The sequence below is a fragment of the Euphorbia lathyris genome, chromosome 9 (assembly GCF_963576675.1).
Source record: "Euphorbia lathyris chromosome 9, ddEupLath1.1, whole genome shotgun sequence".
In the NCBI taxonomy this organism is placed as follows: domain Eukaryota; kingdom Viridiplantae; phylum Streptophyta; class Magnoliopsida; order Malpighiales; family Euphorbiaceae; genus Euphorbia; species Euphorbia lathyris.
In genome coordinates, this window is record NC_088918.1 from 73,017,674 (window position 1) to 73,031,117 (window position 13,444).

Sequence of the window (13,444 nt, forward strand, 5' to 3'; positions counted from 1 at the left end):
CATCCCAGGTGAATTCGTTCACGAAGTCGGCGAGCACTTGGCTCTTTAGCGCTGGTCTTCCTTCATAGCGGATATCGAATTCGCCCAGGCGAATTGACCATTCCATCAACCGGCCGGATGCGTCAGGTTTCTGCAGTACCTTTCGCATTGGGATGCCAGTTCTCACAATGACAGTATGCGCCTGAAAATATGGTTTCAATCTAGTCGCCGTGGTTATCACCGCGAGGGCCATTTTGTCCAACTTCGAATACCGGAGTTCTGCGTCCTTCAAGACTTTGCTCACGTAGTATACTGGATATTGTTGCCCTTCTTCTTCTCGCACCATCACAGTGCATATCGCCATGCTGGTGACGGATACATAAAGAAACAAATCTTCTCCGTCTTTCGGCCTGCTCATTAAGGGCGGATAACATAGTAATCGCTCTATCCCCTCAAATGCTTCTTGACAATCCGGCGTCCATTCAAAGGACTTGGATTTTTTGATGGCATTGTAGAAAGGTAGACATCGCCTAGCTGAGCATGATATGAATCGCCCTAATGCCACCAACCGCCCGTTCAGTCTCTGTACTTCCCTTATGTTCCTTGGCGTCTTCATCTCCATTACTGCTTTAACCTTCTCAGGATTCGCCTCAACCCCTTTGCCGCTAACAATGAAACCCAGGAACTTTCCCACTCTTGCTCCGAATGTGCATTTCTCTGGGTTCAATTTGAGGCCATATTTGATCAACACTTCTAGGATTTCTTTGATATCCCGCGGGTGGTCTTGCATTTTTTTGCTTTTGATGATCATGTCATCAACATAGATCGAGAAGTTCTCGCCGGATTTGTCTGAAAATATCTTGTTCATCATCCTCTGGTATGTTGCTCCCGCGTTTTTCAATCCAAAGGGCATCACCTTGAAGCAATAAGTTGCCTGGTGAGTTATGAATGATGTTTTGATTTCATCCGCCTTCTCCATGGGTATCTGATGGTAACTGGATTTCACGTCGGTGATTGATAAAGCTTCATATCCTGCAGTTCCATCTACCAATATATCAATGTTAGAAAGTGGATACATATCTTTCGGACATGCCTTGTTCAAGTCTTTGAAGTCGACGCACATTCTGTACGTTCCATTCGGCTTTTTGACTAGCACCACATTGGCTAGCCATTCCGGATAGGTGACTTCTCGAATCGCATCCGACCTTAGCAAGTCCGCCACTGCTTTTTCAATCGCCTTTTGCCGCTCAGGAGCATGTCCCCTCTTCTTTTGCCGCACTAGGGTTGCCCCTTTGTCTACATTCAACCGATGGGTTGCTACGTCTGGGCTTATTCCTTTTAGCACTTCATTTGGGGCGGCAAATGCCGACTCATATTGGATCAATACCTCGGTAATGGCTTTCTTTGTTTCTTCTGAGAGTCCAGCCGCTATTCGCACGTTCTTGTCATTCGAGATGGCGAATAGTTCCGTTTCTCCCAATGCTTCCACCGGCAGCTTCTCTTCGACTTTATCCTCCTCTTCCGGTTTTGGTTCAAGTGATAATGTATAGGCCTGTTGAGATACAAGTTGATCACCTTCAACTATGAATCGCCCTTGGTGTGTTGGCAAATGTAACGTTAAATGCTTCATTGAGATGAGCGACTCCGTCTCCGACAGGAATGGCCGTCCCAGAATTATGTTGTAGGCCAGTGGGAGATCAACAATTGCGAATTCTAAATCACCTCGCCATTTTAGATTCTTATCGCCCATTTCTGCCTCCAACACCACCTGCCCACTTGTTTGGGAGGATTGACCCCCAAAACCAGTTACATCCATGAAGGTGTGTTCCACCCGCTCGTCGTTGATTCCCAACTTGTTGAATGCTGTCCGGGTAATGACGTTGCAAGAACTGCCTGTGTCGATAAGGACCCGCTTGACGTCCCATCCTTCAACGGCCATCGTGATCACCAGGGCATCCGCATGTGGCTCCGTGATTCTCGCAAATGAGTAATTGAGGGCATCCCCCCTATGTGTGTTGCTCTTTCGCCGTTCACGGCGAGTTCTTTTTGTTGGAGGCTCGTAGATTCCGCCTGCTATCACGTTTATCACCCCTTTCTTCTGCTTCTTTTCTGGCCGTGTTTCTCCCTCATACGGGAGCGTTGTTTTCTCATCAGCTGTTTCTTTTCTTACAAATTGACTCAGCTTGCCTCTCTCGATCAGTTTTTCTATTTCCTTCTTCAGTTCGTAGCAATCATCTGTGTCATGGCCATTCAACCTGTGGAACCTGCAATACTTACTGGGATAGCGCCCCAAACTGGTTCGGCCTTTCACCTCGGGGAACCGCACATCCTTCTTCAAGGGGCTCTTTTCGATCCAAAGTAACACCTCTTGGCGAGTCGTGTTTAGTGGTGTGTGATATCCTCCACCTTGAAAGGGACGATCGCCTCTTCGAACAAAATTACTTTTGGACTGGGTCTGACGCCGACTGTCCGAAGTGGTTCTAGCGGCATCTCTTTCTCACTGAGTTTGGGCCCTATGTTCCCTGTTGACATCATCCACTTTCATGAATTCCTTTGCTATCTTCATGAGCTCGGCTACAGTGCGTGGTTTGTTACGGATGATTTCTTCCCGCATGCTCCAATCTGTGGTTCCATCCGCCATGATGTTGCGAATACTCACGATATCTGGGTTCTGCAATCGCACCAGGATATTGTTAAAGGCGACAACAAATTCCCTTAGGGAATTATAGTTTCTCTGTTTGATCTCCTTCAGCTGCCTATCTGTCACATCTGCCGCTTTACAGCCCACGAACTTCGCACAGAAATCCCGACTATATTGTTGCCAATTGTGAATAGATTCTGCCGGTAAAGATCGAAACCAATCAGATGCCGCACCGCCCAAAGTTGTCGAGAATAACCTGCAAATTATGCTTTCGCTTGCCCCTGCAACATCCATTAACTCTCTGTAGTTCCTGACATGAGCCTCAGGGTCAGAATTTGGATCCCCATAGTATTTTGGTATGGCAGGTGCTTTGATTCTGTGATCTGGAATGAATTCCCGCAACGAAGGGGCAAAAGGTGAATCGCTCTGGACCTCTGCTCTCGGCCGAGGTGAGTACCCCATTCGCTCCATCATGCTCCGTAATTGATCTTCTAAGTCAATATCGGGTACTCGCCGGACCTCTTCCATCCGCTGCTGGTGAATTCTGGATGGCATCCACTCGCCCATCGGTGTTGAGACGGGTGCCTGTTGGTGGACCAATCGCCGTCCCGTTATAGGATCAAAGTTCCATGTGTGCTCACGCCCAGACATAGTTGTGTTAGGCGTCATCAATTCCGAACGTCTGTGAGGAAAAGGGTCCAGTTGTTGTAGCGGAAGAGTGCCTTGTATTCCTGGCAACGGTTGGGATGGCTGCCAGGTTGGATGTGTCGTCGTAATGAGATCTGGGTGCGAGTAGTTGCTCGGGTGACTGTGTGGATTTGTGCGACTACTCTGGCCCACTCGATTTGGCACCTGAGATGGCTGCGGAAGGACAGGTATGACAGGAATAGTCGGTGATTGTGTTGAGATAACCACAGGTTCCTGAGGGACAGGCGCCATGGCGGTATCGCGTTCGGCGAGGGCGGTTAATAAATTAATCATTCGATCGCCAGCCGCCTGGCTCATATTGGAAGCCAAGACCTGTCATGCCATCTGCACGAAATTGCTATTGGACATCTCCATTTCATTTTGCACCTGCACTTCCAATAAGGGACCCAATTGTCCCGAGGGGCCTGACGAGCTAGGCACCACAGGCTGAGTACCTGCAGGCTGCGAATTTGCAATCCGTGAACCTCGTGAGTTCATGCTAGTGGATCTGGTCGTAACACCGGTCGTTCGTGATGGTTCTGACATGTTCTTCGTGTACCTTTAACCAAGTGTTGGTAAAAAAGGTCCACGATCACCGCACCAATGATAACTTGCTGGATCCGCTTTGATATTCTTTGCCGGAGTTACCTGCAAAACAAAACCGGAGATAGGATCTCCGGGAAAACTCTCCGACGATCAAGTCAGTTTTTGTAAAAATGAGTCTATAATTTAGCAATAGCTTTGTGGGAAAAAAATGTGAACGTACCTCCCCCCTTATTCTTAAGGCCTTTTATAGGTGTTTTTTGGGTAACCGCCGAGGGCGGTTACTCCTTAGTGGGCCACGTTCTGAGGGCGGTTACCCCTTTTTAGGCCATGTCCCTTTCGTGGCTTTCATGGCAACGAACGTGGTTCTGAGTGGGAGTCTTGACGCTCCGTTTAGGAATTCAGGGTGGTTTACTCGCTGCACCCGCTTCCTTCATTCGGGTCCCGTCCAATCTTAGCCCATGGGGCTTTACTATGGGCTGGGCTTGCGAAATGAATATAACCCGTTTTGGGCTTCGCGGGTTATCAATACTAAATTATAATATCCTAAAATATACTAAAATTTACTAAATTATACTAAAATATCCTAAAATTTACTAAATTATAATAAAATATACTAAATTATAATATCCTAAAATATCCTAAATTATACTAAAATATCCTAAAATTTACTAAATTATAATAAAATATACTAAATTATAATATCCTAAAATATCCTAAATTATACTAAAATATAATAAATTATACTAAATTATAATAAAATATATTAAATTATACTAAAATATAATAAATTATAAAAAATACCTGTACTCGCAAAACGCCCTCCTACGCGCTGGGTCGGCTGTCTCCCCGAGATCGGCTCCTCATCACTCTCCTCAATCTTGCGATCATGTGCAACTGCAGACTGTCGCACTGCCCGGGCTGCCACATCTAAGTAGTCCTCCAAAGCATCGCTATCAGGCTCTCTGTGGTCGAAATCGGTCGCCCCCTCCGATACATCAATATCGGGCTGCTCCACAATCTGTCCCGTCCTCAACTGGTCCGTCGTAGCCCCTCTCCGCCTACGACAGGATATATCAATACCACGCAATCTCGTATGGCGTGGTGTATCATCCTTGCCGTCCATATCTAGACGATGAACAGATGACGGGATGGATTTCCCACCCCTAGTAGGCCGCTCCGTCTACAAAAAAAATTACACTAAATTAATAAAATTGTAAATAATGTAAATTATGATAAAATGCAACTAAATTATAAATTTACAATAAATTACAAAAATTAAAAAATTTTTGAATTTTTTTTGTTAAAAAACAACGTGGGCGTAAGGGAATCACGCCCGAACCATTGATCGGGCGTATGAGTATCACGCCCAACCAGTGGTACGGGCGTATGGCTATCACGCCCTCACCAATGGTAGGGCGTGATACTCATACGCCAGAACCGCAGGTCGGGCGTGATGCTCATACGCCCGACTGCGATTCCGACGAATTCTTGAAAAATCACCTCAGATGCAAATCGATCTAAAAATATACAAAATAAAACGGTAAATCTTACCACTTTAGCTTTTCCTTTACGGTTTCTGTCACCATCCATGATTCAGTTCACTAATTTGTCCGGATTTGAGCAAAAATCGTATAGGGGACCTGAGAGGTTTTGGGTTTTTTTCAAATTTGGTGTAAAGGGTAGTTCGGTCTTTTCACGGGGCTAGATGTATAAATTAGTGGCTAGGTTTAGTAACCCACATTTACAAATTTGCCACCTCCTTTTGGTTAATTACAAAATTGGTCATTGTCACACCATAAGAGATGTGTCACACCTGATCTCTCTCATATATATATATATATATATATATATATATATATATATAAGCTCTTGTACATATTATATCATCCTGTTACTAATTTATATGATACATTGATATAAAAATAATGGTTACAAATTAAAATTAGTAATTTTATTCGGGGATCCCTACGGGAATTTACACGGTAACGGGGCGGTGATCCCCATGGGACGTATATAGCAATCCCTATCCCCAATTTTTACGTTTTCTTTCCATCCCCGTTGGTTCGGATACCCGCGATTTTCGAATAATCCCCTCCCCATTGCCACTCATACATATAATTTTACATTTCGGTATTTGTGTCTGACCCGTTCAACCTAGGCCGGGCGGTACCAGTGTTGGGGTTTAGTGTCCTATAGACAATTGTTCCAGGGTATAAACTTAATATAAATGAATTGTTCTTTATATCATTTGTTTTAATAAGATATGGTTTCATAACTGTATAAAGACAACATCTTTTAAAGAACTAAATAAAGTCTAATAAAAGGAAATACCTAAATTTATTTAAAGTAATTATAAAGTGTTCATACAAGCATGAAGTGAGACGAAACTTTATAATAAACTAATAAACTTAAAACCACCCCAGGTCAAGGGGTAAATTACATACGTGGTGTACCACTTTTATCCCAAATCACACTTTGGTGTACAACCAAAATTTCGTCACACTAAACCGTACGAGTTTCGGGTGACCTCACATTAAAGTGTACAACCGGTTTTTATGACCGATCAACACTGTTCAACTATGTCACGTCAGTATTTTTAATTGTAAAATTAAAAAAGTGTGACTTACTCTTTATGAAATGACTAAAATATCATTATTCTTTATAAAATTACTAAAACAACCTCATCTTCTTCCTTCAACCCTCTCTCCCATCTCTCTCTACCATTTCTCTCTCTATCATCCCTCTACCATTTTTTATGCATTTCCCCTCAAATCTTCAAACTTTCATTTTACCCGAATTTTTCGTTGAAAGTCTTCTGGTCCCTAATTAATAAAGGTAATTGACCAAACCCTTCTTGACTTACAACAGATCGAATGGAAGTAGGACTTTCCAAAAACTTCTAGAATTCCTTTGCTTGTCTTTTTTTTTCTTAGTTTCTCACCCAATATTAATTGAGCTTTTGTACGACACAACATCCTCACCCTGAGACAGATGGTACCTTATCCAGCCTCCTGTCCATATGACAATTTTGTGACCCTCCTTTTTCAAATCTGTTTATAACTCCCCAAATGATCTCTGAGCTCTACGAATCAAAATGAAGAAAACACAGCAAAAATGAAATCCCGCTCATGGTAACCACCTACTCCACCAGCACTTGCGCCACCGTACACTGCGATCTCAACCTCTCTCTCCAGACTCTTCCTTCCGTCCCTTCTCTTGCCTCACCCTTCACGGCGATCTCCTCTACACCGCCTCCGGTCACGAAATAACATGATTTTATTGATTTCTATAAATTTCAAAATATGGTTTATTATTATTATAAATTTTAATTCGTGTCCAATCCAAATTTTAATAATTGGGTAATCTCTTGAGCAGGTCAATGTATTGTATGAGATTGTATATGTGATGTAATAGGAGAGAGATGGTTGAAGACGTTGAGAGAAATGTTAGAGAGAGAAGTGAGAGAAGATGTAAAAAGAGAAATGGGAGAGAAGAGTTAAAGGAAGAAGATGGGGATATTTTGATAATTTTATAAAGAATAAGGATATTTTAGTCATTTCATAAAAAGTGAGTCCCACTTTTTTAATTCTACAATTAAAAATGCTGACGTGGCATAATTGACCAGTGTTGACCGGTCATAAAAACCGGTTGTACACTTTAGTGGGAGGTCACCTGAAGCTAGTACGTTTTAGTGTGACAAAATTTTGGTTGTACACCAAAGTGTGATTTGGGGTAAAGGTTATACACCACGTATGTAATTTACCCCCAAGTCAAGTAATATGTTTAGAAAAGAGATTGACATATCACTGTTGAGACTTGCATGTAACAATGTCTTTTGTCGAGACAGAGAACTGATCTCACAAGCTTCAGATATGCAGATAACTTCGGCAGTTACATGGATCCAATGAAAGGGAGTTCATTAGGATTGGGGACCCGACTTGAGATAACAGGATGGGTGGATTTATCCTTGTCACTTGTTCATCTTATTGGTATTAATAGGTATAAGTAATCCTAAGACTCAAAGGAATGTTAATTAGTAATTCTGGATTATGGAATGTGATGCTTTGATCCTGTTGTAACACGATCCATAACAGAGATGACTCTGGGGTGTGAACGGCAAACGTTGGGTATTATAGGAAGTGATTGCAGGATAGTTATACATTGGATTGAGCATTTGTCACTGCCGATAAATAGGAGATACGTCCAAGGATCGCTTGTGGAAGACTTAACTCTAAATCCTTGCAAGGTGATAACTTAAGACTTGAAATTCAGATTTCACTTAACCTATCTAATTGGAGTTAACTCGGCTTGTACAAGTAAAACGAACGTCTCGCTCTATGTGACTTGACATTATTGTTATCGTCGTAATTTATAACATTTTTTAGTATTTAATTACTAGTTATTTTGTATCATTTTAATAAATTTTAAATGGTTTTTATATTTTTTATTCATTTTATGTATCTAAGCCACTTTGTGTGTTTTCTAGGTACTTCCGCAAGGTTTTCGGTACAAATAACCAAGACGGGGCTTAAGGCGGCAACTCGGGAGTAAAAGGACTAGAAAAATGGATTTTTAGTGACGTCCAGCGTGCACTTCGTCGCGGATAGGTGATGTAAGATAAGAGTCTAATTGTTCACACTAGGACAGATTTGACACATTTTCGTAATTTCAACTTATCTCCCTCATACGGACTCGGATTGAGGCGATTCAAAATGAGTTGGAAAGCTAAGGGAAAGATGAACAAATGACTAGGAATAATCATCTCCAGATTAGAAGTGTATCAAGCCCAGAAAATTATCCAAAGTTGATGAAATGTTGAAGCCTAAGATTCCTCTCACACCTTTACACATTTCAACTCCTAAATTATTAAAATCTTCCACCATGCTCTCTTAATTGATAAAATCAGAAGATAAGGGATAGGAGGCCATAAAGGTGACTTGATCTTTGGAATTATGTGTACCATTTTACTATAAAAGGAGACCTTGGGTTCCATTTGAAGACACACCAAGCTTAGGCTTAATTTCTCCCTCTAAAGGTAACTTGGTCTTTTGCTGATTTTTCTCTTCAAAAATCAATTGTTTGTGTTGTTGTAAGTGTTGTTAGTGTGCTCAAGTTGTTGTTTGTGCAAGAGTTCATTCAATAAAAGTAAGTTTTAAGTTAACGAAGAAGTTCATTCGACAATTGTCATTACGGTTTCTTCTAAACTTTGATCTCTTTTATTACTATGAACTCCATTATCTATCTTTTTAAGAGGTGTTTTAATCTAACCATGGGCTAAAACCTCCTTAACTAAGGTTAAAAGCGGATCTTAACCTTAATTATGTGGTAATTACGTTTAACCTATTTAAGTTATCTTTATCCTTTTCAAGAACTAACTTATGATTCTTAATGCTTATAGGAGAAGGGGCCAACTCTCTACTCGAATATAATTAATCGTTATATTGACCGTAATTAAATTGATTAATCGAAATTCATAAGTTGGACCTAATGACCATTTAGTGTGGCTTATTGGTTCTCCAAAGGTTTTTCATAAATCTTATTACAAATCTTAGATTTATTACTTGAGCCGGACCAAGGGAAAGTAATAAATCGAAGGTTTGGAAATAAGAAAGCTTAATGCTTCTTTGGATTAATTACTTGAGCCGGACCAAGGGAAAGTAATTAATCGAAAGTTTAGAACTAATTACTCGAGCGGTTTTTCTTGAATCTTAAGTAATCACTTTAGCCAGACCAAGGTAAAGTAGGTTAAAAAGGTTTAGATTAATAAAACTTAATGCTTCTCTAGATTAATTACTTGAGCCGGACCAAGGGAAAGTAATTAATCGAGAGTTTAAAGCCAATCTCGAGAATCTATTAGTTAATAAGAAAAATCGCCATCTTAAAAAGGATAAAACATCTTAAAAAGGGTTAAGTGTTATTACCAAGTAAAGAGGTTAAGTGAAGTTAGAAGCCTTAGTTTCTTTAATATAAGTAATCTCTCAATTGATTTGCCTCATTTTCATTTCACTTGTTTATTAAGTCTTAACTTGGTGACCCATCAAAACTCTACATTTCGGTTGTTCAAATAATAGATAGTGAGCAAAAAGATTAGTACTTATAATCACCATCCTCGTGGGAACGATACTCTACTTTCACTTTATTACTTGATACACGACTAAGGTGCACTTGCCTTCACATGCACGTATACGTTAAACGTACATCAAGTTTTTGGCGCCGTTGCCTGGGATAGTAGAATTATAATATTAATCTAGTCGAACTTCTATTAATTTAGACGTTTTATTTTATTTTATTTTATTTTGTTTTATGAACACAAGAAGTCTAAGTTGGCCTTTATTATTGCCCGATCCTGAAATTGAGCGTACTTTCCACAGGAACTTGGATAATCAAAGAGCAAACATGGCACAAGAGGAACGTTCCATCATGGATCTACTCACTCTGAACCGTTTGGACATGAATTCAAGTATCGTGGAACCTACCATTGGAGCAAACAACTTCGAGATCAAGCCGACAATGATCCAACTTATACAAAACTCCGGTCAATTTGGCGGAGATCCGAGAGAAGATCCAAACTCCCATTTAAATAAATTTGTTAAACATTGTTCTTTGCTTAAGAAAAATGGGGTACCACCAGAAGCTATTAAACTAAAATTGTTTTCTTTTTCTTTAAGGGACGACGCAGCTGACTGGTTGGATTCTCTCGAGGCCGAATCCATTGGGACATGGGATGAGTTAGTTAAGAAATTCTTAGCTAAGTACTTCCCTCCATCTAAAACGACGATGTACAAAAATGAGATAAGTGCTTTTCACCAAACCGAGAGAGAGACACTATATGATGCGTGGGAGCGATTCCGTCGACTATTGAAGAAATGCCCACATCATGGATTTGAGAAGTGGCAACATGTTAGTATTTTCTATAATGGTTTATCTTCCACTAACAGTGCCACAATTGATTCCGCCGCAGGTGGAAACATCCTTAAGAAGACCCAAACGGAAGCTTATGATTTAATCCAAGAATTAGCGGAAAGGTGCTCTCATTGGCAAGCGGAGAAAAACCTCGAAACAAGAGCGGGAACATATTTGGTTGATTCGTCATCAAGATCCGGAATTGATGAGTTAAATAAAAAATTGGATCTATTAATGGCTAATTTGAACCAAAATAATTTGTGTGATTTATGTGGTTTAAATGGACATAAGAGTGAGGATTGTCAAGCGGCAAACCCATTCCTTGGGGATACCGCTAGTGCAAACTTTATGGGAAATTTTAAGCAATCTAATCTTTATTCTAACACGTACAACAATGGTTGGAGAAATCACCCTAATTTCTCATGGACTAATAATCAAAATGTGCAAAATCCGCAAAGACCTCCACCCAGATTTAATCCTAATGAAGAGATAAATAATGGTGATGAAGCTTCGGCTATTGTAACAATTCTTGCAAAAATGGAATCTCGTCTTGCAGGTATGGAGGAGTGGAAGAGAAATCAAGAGACGTTTACAAAAGGGCTTGAAACGAGCATAAGCCAATTAGAAAAAGCCATTTCCGAACGTCCTATGGGATCCCTTCCAAGCAACACGGAAACAAACCCAAGGGAACATGTGAAAGCCATCACATTGAGAAACAACAAAGAGTTACAATCGGCCCCGAGCAAACAGGTAAAAGATACCATGGATCAGGTAAGTGCTTCTCAACCTCAAGATTCATCTCCTCCTAAGCTTTTTGCGGATCCACTTGTTCAACCTTACAAAACAAAAATTCCATTTCCCCAAAGGCTGAACAAGGAGAAATAAGAAAAACAGTTCTCCAAATTTCTCGACATTTTCAAGAAATTACACATAAATATTCCGTTCGCGGAAGCCTTGGAAAATATGCCCATGTATGCTAAATTTTTAAAAGATATACTTTCCAAAAAGAGAAAATTGGAGGATAATGAAACAGTGAAATTAACGCAAGGATGTTCGGCTATCCCACTCAATAAATTACTGCCCAAATTAAAGGACCCGGGAAGTTTCTCTATCCCGTGTACGATCGGTGGTATGTATTTTGAAAGAGCTCTATGTGATCTTGGAGCAAGCATAAATCTCATGCCATTAAGTATCTTTCGAAAATTGGGTTTAGGAGAGCCGAAGCCCACTAAGGTCTCCTTACAATTAGCCAACCGTTCTCTAGCATACCCCAAAGGGTTTATAGAAGACGTGTTGGTTAAAGTGGATAAATTCATCTTCCCGGCTGATTTTATTGTTCTTGATATGGAGGAGGATGATCGAGTCCCGATAATTTTGGGTCGTCCTTTTCTAGCAACCGGGAGAACACTTATAGATGTGCAACAAGGGAAACTAATTCTCCGGTTACAAGATGAGGAAGTGATTTTTAATGTTTTCAATTCTTTAAAATATCCTTCTGATAATATTGACCATTGTAACGTTCTTGATATAACAGAAGAAGTTGTTAAGGATGTTTTTCAGGATAACATGTTTGAAGACCCATTGGAAAAGGTGGTGTTAAATGGTCTTGGGTTGAATCAAGAAGAGGTTGTGATCGATCAAGAAATAAAAGAAACAATTGCCAACTTAAATCATGACCCCGAGGATTGCATGTGGATCCGTGACCGATATGAGAAACTCGTTCAAGAGGACAAGCCGAGACCCAAATCATCATTGGAAGAGCCACCCAAACTAGACCTTAAACCCTTACCATCTCATTTGAAATATGCATTTTTAAGTGAAAACTCAAACTTACCTGTTGTAATTTCTTTTTCTCTGACAGGTGAAATGGAAGAAAAATTGATCAATGTGCTCAAAGATCACAAGAAAGCTTTCGGATGGACATTGGCGGACATCAAAGGAATGTGATGCTTTGATCCTGTTGTAACACGATTCATAACAGAGATGACTCTAGGGTGTGAACGGCAAACGTTGGGTATCACAGGAAGTGATTGCAGGATAGTTATACATTGGATTGAGCATTTGTCACTCCCGATAAATGAGAGATATGACTAAGGATCGCTTGTGGAAGACTTAACTCTAAATCCTTGCAAGGTGATAGCTTAAGACATGAAATTCAGATTTCACTTAACCTATCTAATTGGAGTTAACTCGGCCTGTACAAGTAAAACGAACGTCTCGCTATATGTGACTTGACATTATCCATAGTCATAAGATTCTGTTCAAGGATGTAGTTGATGAATGATCGAATTATACTGTAACTAATACAGAAAGGTCAACGATAGAATCAACCTGTCTTCTTATAGCTCTGGGAGAATGTTTCAGATTTGCCAATCACATTTCGCATACTCATTCCGTTATGCAAAGATTAAATATAATTCTGAGAAAATTAATTTAATAGTTGCATACGGCTAGAAGCAATAAGAACCTAATGGGTCACACATAAGACTTGGAGTCCAAAAGAGAAACATATGTTAATTAATTGATGGAAGCCCAACTGAGTCCACTAAGGCCCAATACTAGGGGGGCGATTTTATGTATGAGAAATACATAAATAATTAATTTGATCTTAACAATTTTAATTAGATTATAATTATGGATTAAATTTATTATAGGATAATTCAATTAGAAGGTTTATTTTGATTATAT

General features: G+C 40.2%; 1 non-coding gene across 1 annotated transcript; it reads right to left on the reverse strand.

Moving 5' to 3' along the window:
* Nucleotides 1-10,630: 10,630 nt before the first annotated feature.
* LOC136207757 (small nucleolar RNA R71) lies at nucleotides 10,631-10,737 on the reverse strand. Its single transcript, XR_010676884.1, has one exon. It is a non-coding gene; the product is annotated as a small nucleolar RNA R71 (small nucleolar RNA).
* Nucleotides 10,738-13,444: the final 2,707 nt, after the last annotated feature.